This window comes from Neoarius graeffei, chromosome 1, assembly GCF_027579695.1.
Source record: "Neoarius graeffei isolate fNeoGra1 chromosome 1, fNeoGra1.pri, whole genome shotgun sequence".
In the NCBI taxonomy this organism is placed as follows: domain Eukaryota; kingdom Metazoa; phylum Chordata; class Actinopteri; order Siluriformes; family Ariidae; genus Neoarius; species Neoarius graeffei.
This window is the reverse complement of record NC_083569.1, coordinates 91,657,410-91,677,181: the sequence shown is the minus strand read 5'-3', so window position 1 is coordinate 91,677,181 and position 19,772 is coordinate 91,657,410. Positions and strand designations below refer to the sequence as shown.

At 43.5% G+C, this 19,772-nt stretch overlaps 1 protein-coding gene and 1 long non-coding RNA gene across 2 annotated transcripts in view; one reads left to right on the top strand and one right to left on the bottom strand.

Annotated features, from left to right (window-relative positions):
- Positions 1-19,772, top strand: part of LOC132885463 (butyrophilin subfamily 1 member A1-like) — a 223,389-nt gene that overhangs the window by 186,114 nt on the left and 17,503 nt on the right. The gene's annotated exons all lie outside the window — the stretch shown is intronic.
- Positions 1,038-2,068, bottom strand: LOC132868314 (uncharacterized). The gene is made up of 4 exons (XR_009650826.1): positions 1,932-2,068; positions 1,795-1,848; positions 1,462-1,514; positions 1,038-1,107 (listed from the first exon to the last, which is right to left on the bottom strand). It is a non-coding gene; the product is annotated as an uncharacterized LOC132868314 (long non-coding RNA).

Below are 19,772 nucleotides of genomic sequence, written 5' to 3'. Positions count from 1 at the left end.
CAGAAGGACCAGATATGCCTTGCCATGATGTACAATATTTGAATGAAGGCCACTCGTACGATGTAATCATGGGTATGATGTCAAGTTCACACAGTGTAAACATCAGCTTGAGGACTTTTAAAAGTAGTCAAGGAAGCCGGTTTGTACCGCAGAAAGGATTATTCCTCTGCAAACGCAATAATTAACGCCATCAGATTGGAACTTTGTGGACCTGGGCAACTGTTTGGCTGCCACACGATGTGGCAGGTACTCAAGCAAAAGTACAATCTTCGAGTGAAGAGAGGTGATGAATTTGCTCTGGGACCTTAATCCTCAAGGGTGTGAGAGGAGAGCACACGGAAGGTTCTTATAAGAAGAACCTACCACTCAGTGGAACCGAACTACATGTGGCACGCTGATGGTTATGTTGTTGGGTTTTCTTCCTGCATTTTTTTTAATGTATACCAAGAGATGACCATGTTGTAATTTGATGCTCTATAAGTAAAATTTTCTAGCCTGAGAATCATGTACATTTGAAAATGCACTTTTGTTGTTTTAAAATGGATTGAGAAAATCTCATGACCAATCTATCACAGAAATAATTAAAAGGCGAGATCTGAATTTTTGTTGTTTATTAACGTAACATTTGGTGAAGAGGTATCCAAATCAGTTGGAAACATCACAGGGAAAAGTGAAAATGCATCTTGACAAACTATGAAACCAGACCGTGGTGAGCCCCGTCATCTGATTTGGAGTGAAACATTGATGTCTAAGTGTCTGAATCTGTCACCCACAGCTGAACAGTGGTGTACATTGTACAGTGAAAAACTGGAATGCTACATTTAATAGCTGTTAGTTTACATTGCTGTGTGTTTTGTAAATGTTTTCACACTGACTGCAGCCAGCAACTTGTCCTCTTCCTCAACATCTGGTGCATACAGGTCTGTGTATTTACTGTTGGAAAATTACCATTTCCATGTTAAAACATCTTACAAACACAAATTTCTTTCCCATGGAATCCATGAATTAAAATTGAGTTCTTATCATTTCTTTTACTTCCCTGTAGCAAGAAGTCTTGTCTGGATTTGTTTCAGGTGGATCCAGATCCTCAGTATCAGATCTTACTATCTGAAAAACAATTTAAAATGTATGAAACAACACTGAAAGCAAGAAACATCAGGCTGTCACAGTCTGCCTTAATACCTGTCCAGGCTGATTTGTGGCTGAATGTCCCGGTCCATCTCGGAAACATGATAAAATTCAGAAAGTTACTACGTTCATGATACAGGCTACAGTAGAGCTCTGAGTAACATTTAGTAGTCGGAGGAACTGTAAGGTTTATAAATAAGAGATTATTTTTTGTTATTAATCACATTACATGTATAGTGTTTTCTGCTACATGTTCATCAAAGCAAATGCTCTGGGATAATCACATCAACAGTTTAAAGATAAACTACTTCTTGTATAAAAGTGAGTACTTACCTTTCATCATCAGGTTTGTGTTGGGGAGTACTTTGGTTTTGTGGTTCAAAAACCTGAGTGGAAACGCATACAATTATCAACAATTTTTAACAGCTTCCATTATTGTTCCCTTCCCACATACAGTATATATCGATGGTGAAAGGTTGTCCGTGTTTCTGATAGTAACTGCAAAATAATCAAAACAAGCCTTGTTCTTCTAAAATATAGACCAGAACATAGGTTTTACACTTAAAACATAGATCCAACAAATGAATGAATACATGCATACTTATTTTTAAAAAATTAAATACATAATAAATGTATGTACCACAATGTTGGCTTGATTGAATTTACCTGTGCTCCTTGATGTGATGACAATCTCAGAATCAGAGTCTGACGTATCATCCACTGTTGTAAAAACAAAAAATCCAACAGACCTGCAGTAGAGTGTGTAATTATGTAAAAAATATTGAATCATGAGCTCCACAAACCTCCTTTAAAGTGTCTTTCTATGCAAATGAAAAAGTAATCCTGGAATATGCTTTTCCTGTTTCATTTTTATATTCTGGCAGTTTGAATGGCCTTTCTGACCCAGGCACATGGATCACCTCTGAGCAGTCTAGAGAAAAGAATATACAGTCCATCACACATGTCCTTGTTGAAATTTCGCATTTTCTGGACAGCTTGTTTCAGTAGATCAGGTGCTGCTACCTCTGGGTCTGTAAATAATGGGAGTGTTTTCCCTCTTAGAGCTTTTAAATCAGTTCCATGTGGCACCATCAATTTTATGTTTATCTAGTAAAATAATAGAAAGATAAAATTAATTTCATATATCATGCACAGATAAAATATGATATACAGTTTTGCAATGCTATGTATAGAACAGCCAATAGAGCTTACCTGGCCATGTTTCCTTCCTTGTTTTGGCCAGTGTCTTCCTTTCAGCCCACAGTTACAGGACTGTCGTTCTTCTGTCTTTGAGCTTCTGTACTCCAGGAACTGTTTATATGATGGACACGGTTATTCTGCTGGAATGGACAGAGTTCCATTTCGTGGTTCATGTGTTTTCCACAAAAGGGGCAAAACATAGTTCAGTCACAGTTGAAGTTCTTTCACCATTAACTCCATAGAAGACGACACAGATTGACCGCTCACTCCATCACTTCCCGGCCACCGTACTTCCAAGTTGCTTGCGGCATTTGGTACATTCCCCTTCTGTCAAGATTTTCGTTTGTAAATTTGTTCCGGGACTCGTAAAAGTGTTCTGCCACTTGTAGATTTGTCTCAGCGCTCATAAGTGTTTCACATCATGTCAGTTTGTTTTCTAAGATGTAAATTTGTTTTGTCCTTGGTAAAAGTGTTTTGGCAATGTAATTTTGTTTTAATAAATGTAAAAGTGTTTTACAGTTTGAAATTTTGTTTTGCACTTCCCGGCCACCATACATTAGAATTATTTCCTCATTTACGTAAGCACCGACATTGATATATTTATATAAAAGATATTTTGTACTAAATATAAGTCTATGTAAAACTAATTTTGAATAAAAAACTGTTTTTGTTTTCACTTAATACCACATACCGGTTGTTTTATTTATTTCAAAAATTATCATCTGGGTGTCGATAATTGTGGAACGGTGTCACGTGATCTGATACTCTAAGTCAGGGGTGTCAAAACATATGGCCCGCTAGATGGTTTAATCCGGCCCCAGACTTGTAGAGAGAAAATTTCTAAGGATGTCAAAAAAAGTAAATCTCTTGCCCATTCCTGTGACGACTTATGAATTTTTAAAGAAATAACCGAAATGCTCAATTCAGCCGCTAGGGGCAGCCAAAAAGAGCAGCACTGACATAACGAGATCAGGAAATAAACAGCACATTTTAGCAACGTGCCCAGATATGCTGTGCTGTCTGATTCCATGAATGGCAGTCTTGCCTCACCACTATTAAGTTGCTATCAAAATTATCAAGAGTGATACCCCCATTACCAAAATGTCTTTGTCAAAAAGAAGAAAAGTTGACGTAGAGTGCAGAGTTTTCCAGGAAAAATGGACAGAGTATTATTTATTCACAGAGGTGAATAGAAAACCAGTGTGCTTGGTATGTAATCAACAGGTTGCAGTGCTCAAAGAATATAATATTTGGCGCCACTATGAGACTCATCATCAAGAAAAATTTCACAATTTGTATGGACAATTAAGAAAAGAGAAGATAAATGAACTGTTAGCTGGTTTGAAGAAACAGCAGTCTGCATTTACTCGCAGCCGTGAGGTCAGTGATGGAGCAGTGAAAGCTAGCTACCTTATTGCAAACGAGTTGGTGCAAGCATCCAAGCCATTTTCTGATGGTGAACTCGTGAAAAAATGCATGCTGAAGGGTGCAGAAGTTGTGTGCCCTGAAAAGCAACCTGCCTTTGCCAACATTAGTCTATCAAGGAACACTATTGCAGATAGGGTTGAAGATCTCTCGCGAGTCTTGGGCAGCCAAATGAATGACAAAATCAAGTCATTTATTGCATTTTCGGTTGCAATTGATGAGAGCACCGATGTCACAGATGTTGCACAACTGTGCATATTTATTCGTGGTGTTGATGAGACTTTGACCGTCACTGAGGAGTTCCTTGAGTTGGTGCCTATGAAGGACACTACAACAGCGAATGACATGTTCAGCTCTCTCGTTAGAGCGCTGGACAAGGTCGGAGTGGACTGGTCCCGTGCTGTCAGTTTGGCTACAGATGGCGCCCCATCAATGGTCGGGAGAAAGGCAGGCGTTGCAACAAAATTCAGAGAGAAAGTGCAGGCCGCAAACGGAGGACAAGATGTTTGGGCATTTCATTGTATTTTGCACCAGGAGGCGTTGTGTTGTAAAACACTACAAATGGATCATGTTATGAGTGTGGTTGTGCAAACTGTAAATTTCATCAGAGCGCGAGGTCTGAATCACCGTCAGTTTGACTGTTTTCTCAGTGATAATTACATTCCGGCTGGCTTACCATACCACACTGAAATACGGTGGTTAAGCCGAGGTGCCGTACTCAAGCGTTTCTTTGAACTACGAGAGGAAATTGGACAGTTCATGGAGAAAAAGGGCAGACCAGTAGAGGCATTTAAATGCCCGGAATGGGTGCGGGATCTGGCCTTTATGGTGGATATTACACAGCACTTGAATAATCTTAACAAATGTTGCAAGGCTGCAGAAAAGTTGTCACTCAGTTTTACGATAGCGTACGCGCATTCAAGTTGAAACTGTCACTCTGGGAGACACAGCTATCTAACGGTGACACCTCTCATTTCCCATTGCTCACGGCTATGCGTGCGACCGAACATAATGCTGATTTGGATCAATACAAAGACAAGATAACAGAATTGCTGCAGGAGTTCGAGTGGAGATTTCAGGTTTTCAGTGAACTTGAGGATGAATTTGCCTTTTTTGGCTCGCCATTTACAATCAATGCTTCTGATATGCCCGCTGACATCCAACTCGAAATAATTGACTTGCAATGTGATTCTGATATGAAGCAGAAATTTGCGTCGGTGGGCTTAGACACGTTTTATCGATATCTCTTGCCAGGGTACCCCAAATTAACATCCCTGGCTGCAAAGGTTTTATCCATGTTTGGGACTACCTATCTTTGTGAACAGGCGTTCTGTGTTATGAACCTCAACAAAACAAAGCACCGCTCAAGGTTATCAAACGCACACTTGAATGACATTGTGAAATGTGCTGCTACTCAGGATTTGAAACCTGAGATTGATGCCCTCGTGAAGGCTAAAAGATGCCAAGTGTCAGGAGCCAGCAGCAGCCGATAGACTTGGTGAGAGAAAGCGGGGAGGGAAGTTAATGAGCATTAAGGCCTGGGCCTAATTCTTGTAATGTTCACAAATGTTTGCAGTCTGAAGAATGCAGTTCTTTGAAAATAAGATTACTCTGGTTTCACTTTAAAAGACAATGAATATTGTGCAGTATATCATTCTCAGCTTCAGTAGGCCTAGCCTACAAAATAGTTTGATCTGATGTAGCCTAATCGTATTGCTCATGCACTGCTATAACTTTTGTTTGTTAATTTAATTTTATTTTTCATAAATTTGCACATTTACATTTTTAGGCAGTATGTTTAGGCTACTTTCTTCATAGCTCCCACTTGAGTTTAGTGTAGGGAGTTGGTTCAGGTTGTCAGATGTAAAAATGTATTCACTCAACTGTATAAAAATAAACCAGTTGTTTGAGAGTGAAATGCATTTTATTTCAAATCCATTGGCCTCTCTGTGAATAAATGTGTAATAATCTAGATCCCTTGTGATCAGTGATTATGTAGGCTACAAATGTAGGCTGAAGCATAAAGCATAGCCTACTGAAAAAACAATGCTAAAGATTTGGAGTTGACGAAGGTTATTTTGCAATTATTTGGCTGGTCCGGCCCACTTGAGATCAGATGGGCTGTATGTGGCCCCTGAACCAAAATGAGTTTGACACCCCTGCTCTAAGTAATCAGGAATCAACATTTTTTTCCCAGTGGAAGTTTGAGTAATTAGGCACAATTTACTTATAATTGCAGCCGCTGCTCTATTTAAAATACTGCTCCATGTTAAAGTGGAAAAAAAAAAAAAGACGTTCGCAGAGTAAAGAATATTCCCGAGGAAACATTCCCGGGATATTTAAATTAATTTAATATTAATTTAAGAATATTCCTGGGATTTTAATGGTCCCCCCTAATGTAAATTAAGCCATTTGTCAATGAGTGTGCACTGATCACTGTGGTAGTGGAAGGGCGAGGCCTTGGGTTTTTAGTTTGGGGGGGGGGGGTTTAATAATTACAGACCTCGTATCCTAGCCATTTTAGCCGTTGCTAGGACATTAATAATATACATGTTTAATCAGCACGTAGACTAACTAGATCCACTGGGAAAGGGCCAGGCATAGGATCATTAAAAATATTTTGTAAAGGGGGTATTTTTAATTTTTTATAATTATAAAAATGTGTGTAAAATTGTATAATGACCTCACTGAGCAGTCTTGTACAATAGTGTAACCTGTGCAGAAAATACTTGAAAATACTGAACCAGGATAATGTTTGTGTTCACATTTAGCAGTGCATGTTGTGCCATCTTGATTACTCGAGGCAGTTGTGAATAAAAACATGGAGGAGATGTTTTTAATTGTTATTACTGTGATACGTTACAATGATCTGTTCGTTTTAAAGTTTCATTGCAGTTAATGCTGCTGTTAGTGTTAAATTTAGTGGCAACCTGTTACAGTCATTGTAAAAGTGAGACGGCCTTTCGATTTCATAAAACTGGTGAAATTTAGTTCCCTCTGAAAATTGGTGATTGTGATATGTTTATTTCTGGAATATCTCAAACAAACAAACAGGCCAGTCTGTGGCTGGGAAGTGACATAATTTGAGGGGATTTCCGAGCAAATAATGGCCATGAAATCATTCGCTATTTAAAAAATGTATATTGTGAATCAAATTGTCAATTGAGTGAATCATTACCTGCCTAATAATTATTGCAGCATTAATAGCTGTTAAAACCCTGGCAATGGGTAATTCCTAAATTATTATTTAAAAATAACCACTTGATAAATCTTCGAAATAATCGAGATAATCCCAGCTAGCGAGTATCTCTGATAAAAGCGGTGTGATTCTCTGAAGGCTAGTCTAGTTAGCTAACAGTTCACCTCACACAGTCAGTACGTTTACATGCACATAGAGAGAATCGAATTTCTGCCGTTGCTCGACTGAAATCGAAGTTCAAAATGCCATGTATACACCTTAATTCGGCTGAAATTGAACCGAACTTGATTTCTCGGAATCGAGCTACACTACCTAGTTTATGCGATTTCTGCCGAGCTACTTAGTGCATGTATACCCTATCGAGCTAGTAGTTGAGCTACTTACTGCCCCTTCCGGAAATGACGAGTGACGAGACCACAAGCGGGAAACACAACAGCCTCGGTCGGCATGACAACAGTAGTAGCGAGCAGCAGAAGAGGTCAGGAGGAACAAACGAAGAAGAGAAAATGGCGATGTAGAGCTCTCTGAAGTGTGGGTGGAGCACAGAGGACGGCAGGACAAAGCTTCTGGTACTAATGGGCTTTTTATTGTCAGACTTTTCAGTTTAACAGCCTACTTTTATTCTTGAGAGAAACACACACACGCTGTATTCTAGTCCCGGGATGAGCTCTCCCCTCTGCGCTCCCTCTGCCTCCTTAAATAGGGCGTGGTTACTGGGAAGACACACAAACACAGGTTAATTACCGTCAGGTGTAGTGATTCTGCCACTCACCTTCCCTGGCTCCGCCCTCCTGTCACAGACCGGCGCTTGACCATGCCCCCACTGCCACAGGCAAGCAGAAACGTGCACTTCTGGAGCAATGAGGAGACAGAGTTCATGCTCATTCAGCTTAAGGAGTTGAATATATTAAAATTCATGGACGGGAGAAAAACGCGCAATGGAGAACACGGAACTGATAACTTTGTTTACACTCTTGAATAGCTCTTCTTCATGACGACAACCGGAAGTGTACCAACACAATGGGGCGTGTAGCGCCACCTGTGGCTCGGGTGCACAATGTACCTCACACAATAGCCCGATTTCATTGTGTGCATGTACGATTGGATTTCTCTGGCACCCTGCTGGGACCTTCAGCTCGATTACCGACAGCAGCTCGATTTGGATGTGCATGTAAACGTAGTCAGTGAAATCACAGCAGAAAATCAGACTTTCATTCAGTTCTTTGACTCATGAGTGCATGGATTAAAGTTTTCCGTCGCTACGACGGATTTCCGTCAACTGGGAGTGCTAAAGGTCAATAATGAGAGTGATGCAGATCCGAGGAAAAAAAGGGGGGGGGTAGGCCCATAGGTCTGACACCGATGTGATTTAGAACTTCACCAAGCTGCTGTGATTGCCTGTTGTTGAACCCTTTCTTGTGCTATGTTTGAGTATATGTAAAGGAATAAGTTGTTGCGCTAGATAGGCCTAAATAAATAAATACAGCCTACGCTACTGTCTAGTCCCGGGGAGGCTTGGCGTAGGCAGCGAGCTGCGGTGCTCGGCTTGAGTTTCGTTTCTATCGGCTGCTCCAGCCCGACTTTGCACGCTCATAACTCAGCCAGGGGAGGTCCCAGCCTCCCCAAACTTGGCAGCCAGCGACCTCTGCCCTCTCCCCAATGAACCAGTGCTGCCAGGGTGGGCCAGCCCCGCGCCTCGGGACGCGATTCACCCCGAGGCGAGCCGCGGCGCTCTGCATCAGTTTCCTTTTAACGGCGGCTCCACTGATGAAACAATCTGGCTGTCCTACTACTAGGCAACTACTTGCCTACTACTAATACTAGGCCTATTGTAGTAGTAGTAATAATAATAATAATATTTGCCTATTGAAAGGCGATCAGGTGAAAAATCTAAACAGCCCTGTTGAAGCCGCAGCAAGATCTATGCTATAGACCCCTTGCACTGACGTCACCCAAAACCGGAAGTAAACAAACCCTGCACCATATTAGAAGACCAACAAACTCGTGATTAGGGGGAAATAATGGCAGTGCGCAGTATGTGAACCCACGAGGCACTTGGTTCATCAAAAACCTACAATGGTAAACTTTTGTGCTGTGTTAGGGTGTTCTAACAAAGCTGATGGGAAAGGTGAAAAGAAATCTTTCTTCAGAATACCAGCTGTGATTGAGACACAAGGGGAGCAAACCAAGGAGCTTTCTGCCAGGAGACAGAGAGAGTATTTAGCTGCTTTATGCAGAGCGGATCTGAATACTTCAAGTCTACAACAGTACAGAATATGTTCAGACCATTTTGTTACTGGTAAGTCACTAGGCTAGAGTGTTGTAGAACATTTAAAAAAATGTTTACTGAATAAAAACATCCTTAATTTTATCACATTTATGTTATATATTTCATTTCTTTCTTTTGTTTTAATTTTCCTCCCTCCATCTCTCTTTGGATTTTACATATAGTTTTTCCCCATGTCCAAATAATTCAAAGATATATAAATAAAAACAGATCGTCTCGTCTCGTCTTCTTCCGCTTATCCGGGACCGGGTCGCGGAGGCAGCAGTCTAAGCATGGAAGCCCAAACTTCCCTTTCCCCAGACACCTCGGCCAGCTCCTCGGGAAGAACACCGAGGCGTTCCCAGGCCAGCCGAGAGACATAGTCCCTCCAGCGTGTCCTGGGTCTTCCCCGGGGCCTCCTCCCGGGGGGACATGCCTGGAACACCTCCCCAGGGAGGCGTCCAGGAGGCATCCGAAAAAGATGCCCGAGCCACCTCAGCTGGTTCCTCTCAATGTGGAGGAGCAGCGGCTCTACTCCGAGCTCCTCCCGAGTGACTGTGCTTCTCACCCTATCTCTAAGGGAGCGCCCAGCCACCCTGCGAAGGAAACTCATTTCAGCCGCTTGTATCCGCGATCTTGTTCTTTCTGTCATTACCCAAAGCTCATGACCATAGGTGAGAGTCGGAACGTAGATCGACCGGTAAATTGAGAGCTTCGCCTTTTGGCTCAGCTCCTTCTTCACCACGACGGACTGGTAAAGCGACCGCATCACTGCGGAGGCTGCACCGATCTGCCTGTCGATCTCACGCTCCATCCTTCCCTCACTCGTGAACAAAATCCCGAGATACTTAAACTCCTCCACTTGAGGCAGGACTTCTCCACCAACCTGGAGAGGGCAAGCCACCCTTTTCTGGTCGAGAACCATGGCCTCGGACTTGGAGGTGCTGATTCTCATCCCAGCCGCTTCACACTCGACTGCAAACCGCCCCAGTGCATGCTGAAGGTCCTGGTTTGAAGAAGCCAACAGGACAACATCCGCAAAAAGCAGAGATGAAATCCTGTGGTTCCCAAACAGGATTCCTTCCGGCCCCTGGCTGCGCCTAGAAATTCTGTCCATAAAAATTATGAACAGAACCGGTGACAAAGGGCAGCCCTGCCGGAGTCCAACATGCACCGGGAACAGGTCTGACTTACTGCCGGCAATGCGAACCAGACTCCTGCTCCGTTCGTACAGGGACCGGACAGCCCTTAGCAAAGAGCCACGAACCCCATACTCCTGAAGCACCCCCCACAGAATACCACGGGGGACACGGTCGAATGCCTTCTCCAGATCCACAAAGCACATGTGGACTGGTTGGGCAAACTCCCATGAACCCTCGAGCACCCTATGAAGGGTATAGAGCTGGTCCAGTGTTCCGCGACCAGGACGAAAACCGCATTGTTCCTCCTGGATCCGAGGTTCGACTATCGGTCGAATTCTTCTCTCCAGTACCCTGGAGTAAACTTTCCCTGGGAGGCTGAGAAGTGTGATTCCCCTATAATTGGAGCACACTCTCCGGTCCCCTTTCTTAAAAAGAGGGACCACCACCCCAGTCTGCCACTCCAGAGGCACTGTCCCCGACCGCCACGCGATGCTGCAGAGGCGTGTCAACCAAGACAGCCCCACAACATCCAGAGACTTGAGATACTCAGGGCGGATCTCATCCACCCCCGGTGCCTTGCCACCGAGGAGCTTGCAAACCACCTCAGTGACTTCGGCTTGGGTAATGGACGAGTCCACCTCTGAGTCATCAGCCTCAGTCTCCTCAGTGGAAGACATGACGGTGGGATTGAGGAGATCCTCAAAGTATTCCTTCCACCGCCCGACAATGTCCCCAGTCGAGGTCAACAGCTCCCCACCCGCACTGTAAACAGTGTTGGCAGAGTACTGCTTCCCCCTCCTGAGGCGCCGGACGGTTTGCCAGAATTTCTTCGAGGCCGACCGATAGTCCTTCTCCATGGCCTCCCCGAACTCCTCCCAGTTCCGAGTTTTTGCCTCCGCAACTGCCCGAGCTGCAGCACGCCTGGCCTGCCGATACCCGTCGGCTGCCTCAGGAGTCCCGGAGGTCAACATGGCCCGGTAGGACTCCTTCTTCAGCTTGACAGCATCCCTTACTTCCGGTGTCCACCACCGGGTTCGGGGATTGCCGCCACGACAGGCACCGGAGACCTTGCGGCCACAGCTCCGAACAGCTGCGTCCACAATGGAGGTAGAGAACATGGTCCACTCAGACTCAATGTCCCCCGCCTCCCTCGGAAGCTGGGAAAAGCTCTCCCGGAGGTGGGAGTTAAAGATCTCCCCAACAGAGTGCTCGGCCAGACGTTCCCAGCAGACCCTCACCATACGTTTGGGCCTGCCAGGTCTGTCCAGCTTCCTCCTCCGCCAGCGGATCCAACTCACCACCAGGTGGTGATCAGTTGACAGCTCAGCCCCTCTCTTCACCTGAGTGTCCAAGACATAGGGCCGGAGATCAGATGAAACGACTACAAAGTCGATCATCGACCTCCGACCTAAGGTGTCCTGGTGCCACGTGCACTTATGGACACCCCTATGCTCGAACATGGTGTTCGTTATGGACAAACCGTGACTAGCACAGAAGTCCAATAACAAAACACCACTCGGGTTCAGATCGGGGAGGCCGTTCCTCCCAACCACGCCCCTCCAGGTGTCACTGTCGTCGCCCACGTGAGCATTGAAGTCTCCCAGTAGCACAATGGAGTCCCCAGTCTGAGCACCCCTCAGTACCTCTCCCAGGGACTCCAAGAAGGCCGGATACTCTATACTGCTATTTGGCCCGTAGGCACAAACAACAGCAAGAGCCCTCTCCCCAATCCGAAGGCGCAGAGAGGCGACCCTCTCGTTCACTGGGGTAAACTCCAACACATGGCGGCTGAGCTGGGGAGCTATAAGCAAGCCCACACCAGCCCGCCGCCGCTCACCACGGGCGACTCCAGAGAAGTGGAAAGTCCAGCCCCTCTCGAGGAGCTGGGTTCCAGAGCCCAAGCTATGCGTGGAGGTGAGCCCGACTATCTCTAGCCGGTACCTCTCAACCTCCCGCACAAGCTCAGGCTCCTTCCCCCCCAGCGAAGTGACATTCCATGTCCCAACAGCCAGCCGCTGTGTCCGGGGATCAGGTCGTCGAGGCCCCTGCCTTCGACTGCCACCCAATCCACATTGCACCAAACCCCTACTGCTACCTCTGTGGGTGGTGAACCCACAGGAGGTCGGGCCCACGTCACCTCTTCGGGCTGAGCCCGGCCGGGCCCCATGGGCAAAGGCCCGGCCACCAAGCGCTCGCATACGAGCCCCAACCCCGGGCCTGGCTCCAGGGTGGGGCCCCGGCTGCGTCCTACCGGGCGACGTCACGGTCCTGGATTTTTTCTCCATAGGGGGTTTTTGGTGAACTGCTCTTGGTCTGGCCTGTCACCTAGGACCTGTCTGCCTTGGGAAACCCTACCAGGGGCATAATGCCCCCGACAACATAGCTCCTAGGATCATTCAAGCACACAAACCCCTCCACCACAATAAGGTGGCAGTTCTAGGAGGGGAAAACAGATAAGTAGTAAATTAAAAATAAATTATGAAATAAAAAAATCCATAACGGCATGAATACAGATTGCAATAGTGGTCAAGTGCTATAATTTTTTTAACATGACAGTGGAGAATTTCATTTAATCTGCACTGATTATTATATGAATGTTTATAATGTCTGGATAGCAAACAGATGGCAGAATTGGTGTCAGGTCCTCCTTATGTTTCCATTCTCCCTTGCCCCGAGTCTTATCATATGGGTCAAACCCATCAATCACAGCCAGTTTCTCCACATACCGTGCCCTTTCTGCAGCTGGTAATATACTCACATAACCAGATTTATCAGCCATCGTGTCACTTCACTCTCGCTCGTAGTTTGTTTTATATTGTATGTATGTATGTATGTACTTGGTCTTCCAATATGGCGCCCTAACAAAATCTCGCGGTACGGTGACGTCACGCGGTAGCCCTCTATTAAGCCTTTTGTAGGTTAAACGGGCTTCGGCAGACAATGTTCTAGAAAGGCTGTGTTTTTCTTTGGTTTGATTAGCCTACGATTTAATCTTTAAACATTATGGTTTCAGCAGTTCGCTTAAACATTGGAGGCTGCAGAGTCAGGCTGCAAGATTTCCCGACACTTGTTTAAGATGCCAAACTTCATAGTAAGGAGAAAATAATTCCACAGTATTTACTGCCTCATCAGTCTCAAAAATTAATAGTGAAGGAGCAACGCAAATTAAGTGCCAAAAAAAACCATCTCGTAGGCCTATATTTTACATTTTCAAAAAAGTCCGGAATTGGAAGTCGGTCAGTGGAGTGTAATGAAGTGTCTCATTCACTAAGCACAAAAGGTCAGAAAACAGTGGAGAAAACAGCTATTGCTTAAATAGGCTACTAATGTTTGACATTAGTAATTTAATGTATGTGACAAATTCATTGATTAAATAGATAAAGAAGCGAATACTCCAAAGCTCAAAATTCAGGAAAGTGGCTCCGGTGTCGCAAGTGCACAAGAACAGTTATTTGAAAGTTAACCTAATGAATTTATGCGTGCGCGTGCGATTTCATGAAGAACCGGGACAATTGGCATTCGGTGAAAGATTCACACCTATGACTCATTATATTCGCGCGTGCCCTCTCGCCCACTGTTGCTTCGTTTTCCCGATTTACACGAGTGTCTGAAGATGGAGTTTTCAGAAATCTCCACTCTGCCTGCAAAAGTAGCTGTTTTCAGTGACTGAAACCTCCGTATAGGTGTGAATGAGAGGTGCAACCGAATAAATAAATATGCGTCTTTTTTATCCAGCTACATGTAGGCTATCACTGCGCAAAGCCTCTAATGTTGAAATGGTAGTAATATTTGTTAAAATAATAGTAGGCTAATTTCCACATTAATTGGTAAAATGGCCCAAGGGATGTGATGGGGGGGATGGCCGTTTTATAAGGGGGATGATTTGAGATTTTTATTTCAGAAGGGGGATGCCTCCCCCCACATCCCCCCTCAACTCGAGTACTGCGTATAAGGCCATATTTCACCGGACATAGGCCCTTCGATTTCCATCACTAGAGTGCGTCAAATTACTTTCGGTTTTGCCAGCATGGACGCGCTTCTTTTAAATGAAGGCACAGATCTGTCAGACATCGACAAAACGGTAAAGAATAAGTGGAGATGGGCTTGGCTAAATGAAATGGGCGATAATGGCAAGCTCCTGCTGCTGTGCCAAGGAAAAAGAAACAAAAACAGGCATCAGGTGTTGCCAAACGCCTTTGGCTTCACTGCGAAGAAGCAGAAAAAGTGAATTTTCACTTTACTTTTCTTGTTTCCTGGCTTTATTTCAACAGATTTTCTTATTTTTCTTTGTTCCACCCTTTTGAAAGCATGGTTCAAGTTCGACTGCACTTGCACTTTTCTCTTAACCACTGCTGTGCATTACTAAAGTATTGTTGAAATAAATTTGCACTTTGTGCTGAAAACTTGATGTTTCATCATGAATAGCCAGTAATGACAATGGTCAAGTCTTGCCTTAGCTTTAGTCATTGTTAAAATTATGTAAATGTACTATAAGTAGGGGCCGAGGGGATAATGGACAACACGGCGTTTAAAATTTGACGCATCGCTGGTAGGGGCCAACGACATGGAGCTTTCTTTTTCAGTCAGATGATTTTTTTTTTTTTTTGCTTTAATCCATGTGAGTGTCAGCGCCATTACAGTAACATACCTCCTGTTGGGCAGAGGCTTTTCTCTTTTTCTTACACCAACAAGTTAAAGCTGTCGGTTGGTCTTTTGTTGCTCCTCTTTGCATTTTGTATGACGGCTCGCTCCCGCTCGCACCGGCTACTGCTTGTGAGAAGATGCGAGGAGAAGAGGATGGGTTCCACAAACACGTCTTACACAGGGACGGGGGGCTGAAAGAAATTTCATTCTTTACTTCCTAATTACATCTAATCGAGAAAACCGACCACTTTATCATGTTTTATAACAGTTAATATTTTTCATTCATCATGACTGTATGATTATTTGGGGCGTTGTATTGGCTGCTTTTGATTATTGGGGGGGTTAAAACCCAAACCCCCTCGAATTTACACCCTGGAGTGAAATATATACAGTTGCAAAGGTCCGTGTATCATCCGATCATTCAAGTATTCCATTCAATCTGGAAAACGAAAAACAAAAAAACCACTCAATATTTCGTTTTCCTGTTTTTCTGTATGACAAAAAAATGAGGGATTGGTGTTTGTTTTCCTTTTTCCAACTCAAAACAGAACAAATAATAAACAGGGAAACCAAAACGAAATAATAACTCTAATTTACGATTGATTTTCTCTATTCCCCACGCTACATTAGCCTTCCCATGATCCTCAGCAACAGTCCATCATCATCTCTGCGTCTATGAAACAGAAAAATTGCATGTGCATGTATATATCAAGTAATTTATTCATATTCATTTAATATATCAAGCTGTTAATGTTAAGCTGATGATCTCTTAATTATTATTATTATCTCAATATAATAGTAATCTGTACTCGGGATGGGGGGGATGCCATCCTCCCGGAATAAAAAATGGTCAAAATCATCCCCCCTCCCTTCCCTTGAGCAATTTTATCAATAAATGTGGACATTACTTCTATTTAACATTGGAATTAGAAATGCCATTCCACGTAGCTCTGCTGAAACTGAGCATACAGTAAGCTCCGCGAGAGAGGGCACGCGCAAGCGAAGCGTTTGAGGAGGTGACATTCAGTTGGGGTTCCGTTATTTTTTATTTCATTCAGCGTCAGTGACAGCAGCGGATTGCAGCATCATGGCCAAGCGGAGTGGACAGCAAGACCTAAGCAGGTTCAGCTTTAAGATCGCAAGAAAAAAACATTTCAGGAGGTAAGTCAAGAGTTACGAATATCAGTCCCACTTTCTGTGAGCCCACTATCATGCTGTAAAGTTCCCGATATGGAGCATAATTTGTGGGCGGCAGATAACAACACAGCTATCATAATGAATGTTAGTTTGGAGTCTAGCCAGCTGCTCAGCCTTACATGTTGTCAGTGGTGTAGTGGAGATTTTTAAAGTGGGGGTACGCGATTCGTGACGTCATCGATTTGATATCATGTCAGAAGCGGTAGCCTTTGTTTGGTCGCCTATGTTTGGTATGAATGATTTGTATAAATGTTACGTTCTTTTAACAACACAAGAGGGCACAAGAAGACACTTTTTTCCAGACATTTTTATGTGTGCAATTTTCATTCGTGTTTGTCAGTACAGCCCAACTGTTATGGCGAAAAGCCGCTGTTTATTTTGTCTCCAATAAATATGCCGAAATGGCTAAAGAGGAACAAATTCGCCTTCTCCTTCCGAATGCATCGTCGTAGACAGCACCACTCTGCTGCTGGAACTCAACATAAACCTTGCATAGGTTTAACATAGACTATCAGGCGTGAAGCCAAAATATTGGAAATTATGATACACAAACACCTTTGTTCATGTTCGAGTCATGTTCATTTGAGCCGAGCTGCATTCGGAATTCGATGTTTTTACTAGCCTACTTACTGCCGTGGCAACAGCATGTGTCCAGAAGTTCCAAAAAAGTCACGTCACTCACTCACATCGCATACAAACCAGCAATGGGCTGAAATTTATTATAAAAGGCACCAATCGAATAAATCAAGCATTTAGTCTGGCGCGATTGAGGCACCTGCGCATACAAAATACATGACATGCAGCCATTGGGTTAAGCCCTACCATGCACTCCTTCTTAAAGACTTGAGTATTTCTTTAAATTTATTGTCATTTCACATTTTTGGATGTACAACAAAACACTAAACAGGAAGGCCACAAAGATTATGAATTTCAAATCATATATATAATAGTGACCAGGCAGGCGATTATATCAGTTCTGTTGCCCTCTCGGTGCTGCTGCCATGAACGCCCGGAAATCACACACGCGCGCGCGCACACACACACACACACACACACAGAGAGAGACCCTACTGTTATTATTAGGCTATTCAAAATCATAGGCCTATACTGAGCAAAAATCGCATTAGAACTTCAAAGATCATGAAGCATTAAACCGACAGATGGCGGAGTCAACTGTTTACATAATTCTAATATCTCGGCTGCGTTTAGAATGCATTCTACTTTGCGTCGCTACGTTTTACGTAACGTTCGATTGGGGGGGGGGGCATTGATGATGAGCACAAAGGCACGTGTCACTTACTGTAGAGCGGATAAACTCAGGCCATTGAATGAGAGTTTTTTTTTTAATCTCACCTCGGGAGAAGTGGGTGGACGGCGTACCCCCGCGTACCACGCCCACTACACCCCTGCATGTTGTGACCGGCTCTCTAATGAGGCAATGAAGCCTTCAAAACTGCTAGTGTCGTTAATTTTAGCCTTCCTGACTTGAATAACACTTTTTGTTGCCTGAAGAATAACAAACGAACGTCCAGGCTGATTAAATTAATGGCCTTATACAAGAAATCAAAGCTAACATGAACCTGAGTAAGCTATCGATAGCTGGCTAGACTCCAAACTAACATTCATTATGATAGCTGTGTTGTTATCCGCCGCCCACAAATTATGCTCCATATCGGGAACTTTACAGCATGATAGTGGGCTCACAGAAAGTGGGACTGATATTCGTAACTCTTGACTTACCTCCTGAAATGTTTTTTCTTGCGATCTTAAAGCCGAACCTGCTTAGGTCTTGCTGTCCACTCCGCTTGGCCATGATGCTGCAATCCGCTGCTGTCACTGACGCCGAATGAAATAAAAAATAACGGAACCCCAACTGAATGTCACCTCCTCAAACGCTTCGCTTGCGCGTGCCCTCTCTCGCGGAGCTTACTGTATGCTCAGTTTCAGCAGAGCTACGTGGAATGGCATTTCTAATTCCAATGTTAAATAGAAGTAATGTCCACATTTATTGATAAAATTGCTCAAGGGAAGGGAGGGGGGATGCCCGTTTTAGAGGGGGGATGATTTTGACCATTTTTTATTCCGGGAGGATGGCATCCCCCCCCCCATCCCGAGTACAGATTACTATTATATTGTGATAATAATAATAATTAAGAGATCATCAGCTTAACATTAACAGCTTAATATATTAAATGAATATGAATAAATTACTTGATATATACATGCACATGCAATTTTTCTGTTTCATAGACGCAGAGATGATGATGGACTGTCGCTGAGGATCATGGGAAGGCTAATGTAGCGTGGGGAATAGAGAAAATCAATAATCGTAAATTAGAGTTATTATTTCGTTTTGGTTTCCCTGTTTATTATTTGTTCTGTTTTGAGTTGGAAAAAGGAAAACAAACACCAATCCCTCATTTTTTTTGTCATATAGAAAAACAGGAAAACGAAATATTGTGTTTTTCGTTTTCCAGATTGAATGGAATACTTGAATGATCGGATGATACACGGACCTGCAAACCTCGTGTCTGTATTTATTTATTCTGAATTAACATCCTTGAAATTCAAGTTATCGTTTTTCAGTGTTCAGAGATTCATGTTTTAAAATTCAGATTAAAAAAAATCAAGTATGTTTTTTCAAATATATTTTTTCAGTGTTCACAAATTCAGACAGAATAATTGAGTTTTCAGATCTTCAGAAATCTGGATTCAGGTTGCTAATTTCAGTGTCGGATTCAACCAGTCAGATTCAGGCTGCAAAATTCAACACCACAAATATTCCAGTTGAACATCCGGGTTACTCTGGGCGAGGCAAAGGCTGGAGCGTGTCGTACCGTTTCATATCTCCTGCCATTAAACATCTCCCCTCTCACGAGTGTGCACCTGTATCACTATAGCAACAGAACACGGTGAAGGTCATCATGGATTTGAATCAGATCCATAAAGAAATGTGTTTTATAACTCTCATGTCATTTCTTTCTCCGGAGTCTGCAGCAGGAGTGTGGGGGAGTTAGTGAGCTATAATGGAGCACCTGAGACCTGTTTGTACTTTTCATTCATTCATTCATAGGAGAGAAGCACAGATTAGCATCAACTTTGGACATCGTTATAGATCATACAAACTATTTATCCGCTGGTAGATCAGAGTGGAAGGGGTTGAGTCCAAATCCCCAGACTCTGAGTAAACCACTGTTCTTTAGCCTTCACTGTTCAGCTTTATGATTTGATTGAATTCAGCTTCACTTGTAAAAATGAAAGATTATAAATGTGAGTAAAACATTGTGTGGAAAAAAAAACAGATTATTCTGAAAGAATGATTTGTTCCACCATGTGTGTGGAAAAGTGCATACATGTCAACCTATACGGAATGTCCGTATTTTATACGGATTTGATTCAATAAACGTAGTATACGGGCGTATAAATAAAGTTATACGGATTCTTTAAAAAAACTTCAATATTTATTTAGAGCTATAATCAGGGGTTAAATTGGGCCGGGGCTGAGCCCCGGCACATAAGCTCGGAGCGGATGGCATATGATCACGCACACATCAAAAGCAACAAACCCTTT